We start from the raw sequence: 5303 nt of genomic DNA on the forward strand, positions 1-5303 counted from the left end.
GTGTGGGGGTGGGGTTGAGGACGACGCCCTCAGGGTCCCTGGGAGTCAGCCGGCGGCGCCCCCGAGACCCGGTGGGGCCCGGAGCCCCCAGGCGGCTGTAGTGGGGCCACTGAGCGCAGTGGCCCGAAAGCTGAGCTCAGTCCTGCTGGTAGCCCTCAGTCTCCAGCGTCTCTTCCCGGAGCCACCTCCCCACCACCCCGCCTCGCCCGCGCCGCCTCGGGGTTGACAGGTGGCCGGGCCGGGTAGTGCGAAGGGCGCGGGGTTAGCAGTGCAGGGCCCGCCGCCGAGTTTCTTGTAAACTGCTCCTCCTTTTGAGGCTGCCCTGAGAAGGGGCGAGAGAAGTGAGTAAAATGAGGCGAGTTTTGCTCAGGCAGCTGCTTCAAGACTTGGGTTTTTCTGAGGAGGGCTCTTTCCCCTCTCTTTTTATTTTTCCAGAAAAGAAGTTTGGCTCCTACCGACATCGCTATTTTTATTCTCTGGTCCAAAGGAGCCATGAAGTGGAAAAAGTGATTTTTAAAAAATTCTCCATTTAAATAAACAAGAAAGGAATGGCCTGTGGCTGACATTTTTACATTTCTAGCGCTCCAGTAAAGAAGGACATAGATCCAACCCACCATCCAATTCATAATAAAAATTGCACAAACTAAATGTAAGCATATTTACTGCTCAAAGTTCTCACCAGAGGTGCTTTAACTGCAGTTTTTTTTTTTCCCTCCACTGAAATTTGCTGACAAGTGTTTGAAGACACTTTTGTCATGCCCTGAGAAATCTAGACTGTCTGGTTAAAAGATAATATGAAATTCATCCCGAAGGGTCAACTTATTATTTTACGGCCCTCACGGGGCTAGGATTAGTTAGTCTTTGAGCCGAGCCTGTGAAAGGCTGGTTCCACAGTCCATTTTTGTGCTGCTAGACTTTGAAGAGGTTTGAACGACCAGGAATTGGAAGCCCAGAAAAATAAGGTGGTAAGGACTTGCGGAGGGCATGTTGAGCTTTATTAGGCATTTTATATCCACCTGTTGTGTAGCTGTGAGCAAACCATTTCTTTTACCTTACTATTTCTTCATCTTTAAGGTAGTTAATTAGTATTGTGTACTGTGTATTAATGTTGTATTAAAGGTAGTCAAAGGTCACAAAGTATATTTCCTTGTGGCCAGTTTTTCTCCATTAGGTTTCATGCCTGTTGCCACTCAGGAGGGGCAATTCGTTTAGGGGCTGAGGGGGATCAAACTGAAGTTCCTGATGGATGTACCACTTGCTATAGCTGCTGCTGTTCTGTCTCTGTGAATTTTAGGTCAGGTGGTGTAACTCTGACAGAAAGATTTCTGTCGGACGGGTGCAGTTAATCTAAGGAGAGCTGTAGGACCGGTGCTAATCACTACAAAGGATAGTGAAGTGGCTCAGTCGTGTCCGACTCTTTGTAACCCCATGGACTGTAGCCTACCAGGCTTCTCCGTCCATGGGATTTTCCAGGCAAGACTACTGGAGTGGGTTGCCATTTCCTTCTCCAGGGGATCTTCTCGACCCAGGGATCGAACCCAAGTCTCCCGCATTGTAGGCAGACGGTTTACCGTCTGAGCACAGGCAGTCTCTAAAGCAGCCGAAGGGTTGGTGTAGTCTGAGGGTTAAGAGTAAAGGCCCTGGGTGGAATCAGATCTGCTTGCTGATTGGCTCTGTTTCAGACTGGACATGCTATTAATATTTAACGCCTCTACACTTTGAGTTAGTGTCTGTGGAATGGGGACACTCCTAGTACCTACCTTGTGTGACTGTTGAGAGGATTAAGTGAAATAATATATACAAAGTGCTTGTAATGCCTGGCTCAGAATCAATGTTAAATAAATGTTTGCTATCCTCATCCACATTACTATCAGTTTTATCATTGTCATCATCATCTCCGTTGCCACTATCTTTAAGATCTTAAGAAAAAAAGTTAGGAAGGAAAGCTGAAGCTGGAGAACTTCCTGTGCAGAGATTCCTTTGGGCTAGGTGTGATGATGCCAGTGGCAGGTTGGAGTTGCCTTGGGGTGGATGTTCTCTCTCAAATGGCTCCCATCTCTGTGCTGAGAATGCCAGACACGCCTTGTGAAACAGAATGTGTGATGGATCTGAGCAAGAAGAGCCCTGCTTAAGTTAAATAAAATATCAAAGGCTCCCTAATACTCAGGCAAGAATAAGCATTGGATATTCCTGTTTGGGGGGGGGGGGTTCAGTTTTCCCTTTGGAAGCATTTTGTGTATTGGGTAAAGAGTTATGCTAAGGAGCTTGGCAGAAATTAATGTTCGATGCAGTGGATTAATACAGACATATGTAGTATTATTAACATAGTATTAAAATGTACCACTTTTTGTTCATTTACCATGTCCCATACACTGTGTTATGTGCTTAACAGATTGTATCATTTTATATTATATATTATATTATATCATTATTATATCATTAGATTCTTACAAAAACCCTGTGAGACTCACCTGAAGTCTCCTATAAAATAGGAAGATGAAGCTTGGAGGTGTAGTTGCACAAGGCCATATAATTTGTTCAAGGCCATGCAGACAGCAGAGGCAGAGCTAAAGTGATCTAAAGTATTCTTAACTGGTCATGTGCCATTTTGAAATTCTTAAGAATTTCCTTTAAAAGCAAACAAGGAATTGATTTTTAAAAACACATCAATTCAGTAGCAGCATTGCAAATTGTTCTAATCAGTGTTTAATATGTAAATAAACCAACAATGTGATGTTCTGCAATTTTGAAGTTGAAAAAGAAAATATTTTCTCTTGCATGCCTATGTACTATTTTTTAAAATAAATCGACTTACAAAAGTAAGGCAGTGTTGAAATATGGCCATCAGTACATTCAGCATGGGTTCATATTTTTTCATCTCTCTACCCCGAATGATACAAACTGCCATTAAAAAATGTTTGTGGGGGTAAAATCAGTGTGTTTCCTATCAAGGAAATATCCAAATCTGATATATTAAAATTTTTACTTGTAAAGAGCTTGTTCTGCCCACACCAGCCTCAAAAAAGAGTGAGCACACTACCTCACAGTAGGAAAGGAATGATCCCCGCTGTTCCCAAATTCTGTAATTTCCTGCAAGCAGCATTGTTCAGTCTAGGGACAGGGCCAAAGCAAAGGAGGAACCTGGGAATGTCCGCTAGTGCCTGTTCCTCTGTGATTGCCCTGGCTATTTCATATTTTTTTTTCAAAATTAATTAATTAATATTTATTTTTGGCTGTGCTGGGTCTTCGTTGCTGCACAGACTTTTCTCTAGTTGTGGCAGCGAGTGGGGGCTACTCCTCAGCTGTGGTGCTCCGGCTTCTCATTGTGATGGCTTCTCTTTTATTGGAGCACGGGGCTCCAGAGCACCTTGGCTTCAATAGCTGGGGCACGTAGGCTCAGTAGTTGTGGCTCTCAGGCTCTAGACCATGGGCTCAATAATTGTGGTGCATGGGCTTAATTGCTCCATGGCATATGGAATCTTCCTGGAACAGGGGTCGAACTCCTGTCTCCTGTATTGGCAGGAGGATTCTTTACCACTGAGCCACCAGGGAAGCCCGCTCTCATATTCTTATGAAGCCTAAATTTCCATATGTTAGAAATCATCATAGGCCATTTTGTGTTTCCTTTTGAGCACCAAGTATAATTGTATGATGTGGTTGTGTGACTTAGAACAGTCGAACGTTTCTCTAGAACCCACAGTTTAGGGAGATCCAAGAGAAAAGATCCACCACTGAATTTTTCTGAGCTTAGATTCAGTTTCTTATAAGTGTTAGATGTTTGCGTTCATTTCAGTTTAATTGTCACTGACTTCCTGTGCACAAAGGAAAGACTAGATCTGAATTAGGCAATTCATAATAATGTTTGCATTGGGGATTTCAGGCACTTCTGCATTCAGTGTCGTGATACAGTCCTTGTATGAGTGCCAAGTCTCACCAACTACCCTTTTTTTCTTAGTAGCATTTAGGGCTTTTATGTATTATAAAAATTATTATTACTCTTCTGAAAATTCATTAAACAAAATCTTAGATTCTTTCAAACACAGAATGGATACAGAACTAGATCAAATATTAAAGTAAAGGACCTTGGGTAAAGAGAAAAGAAGTACAAAATGCAGAAAAAACATTAATGATCCTTTGGACATTCAGTTGAAAGGATAAATAATAATGGCTTATGCTTATATAATGGTTACTGTATGGCAGTCTCTACATGTCATAACTTATTCACCCCTGTGAGGTAAGAACAATTACTGTCTCCATTTTAGAAATGGAGAAACTGAGTACAAAGGAGTAATGAAAACCGTTCAAAGTCACACACAGCTAAGGGCAGAGCTAGGAGACAGATGCAGGCAGCTTTGCTGCAGAATCCTCTCCCTTTACCCCATCTACCATGCTGTCATCTCAATTTTATTTTAAATTTTAAAGTAATTTAAAATTTTAAAATTTTATTATTTTAAAGTAATATTTATTGACTACTTTCTATGTGCCTATTATCATCTGGACTTTGTATAACTTTATTTCATCATTATAGAAAAGGAGCAAAATGTGATGTATGATAAGAATCATTAGACAGTGATTTTATGGAAGATAAAACCAAGCATCCAAAAAGACATATTGCTTTCAAGAACAATCCTAATAAAAGATAATTCTAACAATCCTAAAACAAAAAGATACAAATGAAACAGACCCACAGACATGGAAAACAAATTTATGGTTATCAAAAGGGAAAGGGAGGAGGGCTAAATTAGGAGGTTGGGATTAACACATACACACTATTATATATAAAATAGATAACCAACAAGGATCTACCATATAGAGCAAGGAACTATACTCAATATTTTGTAATAACCTACAATGGAAAAGAATCTGGAAAAGAATATATATATATGTATATATACATAACTGAATCACTGTGCTATACACCTGAAACTAATATGATATTGTAAATCAACTATACTTATGTGAAAAAAGAACAATTTCAATAACTTTTGGCATAAAGACCAGAACAGGAAGAAGATATTGCATTGTTCCTGAGAAGTGTTCGCTGATTTTGTCTGTAAAAATGATGCAAGCATTAAAATACATGTATTCAAATGTCTAAATGCATGTTTGCAATGGAATAGTGCTATTCTTTTACTAGTGATGGCATATAGCACGGTGTGGTTGCTTTCAGGAATTACTGCATTTGTCTGATGTGTTCTAGACCAAAGACCATGAGAAGAGGCTTCAGGCAATTACACTTAGAATTTTGGTCTTTCACATTCAGAATCACTGTTTTTTTTTTTTTTTTTTCCCCAGATTTTGGA

At 40.5% G+C, this 5303-nt stretch overlaps 1 protein-coding gene across 4 annotated transcripts in view; it reads left to right on the forward strand.

Moving 5' to 3' along the window:
• Positions 1 to 5303, forward strand: part of DOCK8 (dedicator of cytokinesis 8) — a 233762-nt gene that overhangs the window by 632 nt on the left and 227827 nt on the right. The window contains exon 1 of one of the 4 annotated variants that reach the window (XM_010860674.1): positions 1 to 965. The exons of 2 other annotated variants lie outside the window; for them this stretch is intronic. The gene's annotated coding sequence lies outside the window, so the exon portion shown is untranslated. The remainder of the gene's footprint in view (positions 966 to 5303) is intronic. One more of the 4 variants, XM_010860676.1, reaches the window with a different exon arrangement.

The sequence above is a fragment of the Bison bison genome, unplaced genomic scaffold (assembly GCF_000754665.1).
Source record: "Bison bison bison isolate TAMUID 2011002044 unplaced genomic scaffold, Bison_UMD1.0 scf7180017864469, whole genome shotgun sequence".
Lineage (NCBI taxonomy): Eukaryota > Metazoa > Chordata > Mammalia > Artiodactyla > Bovidae > Bison > Bison bison.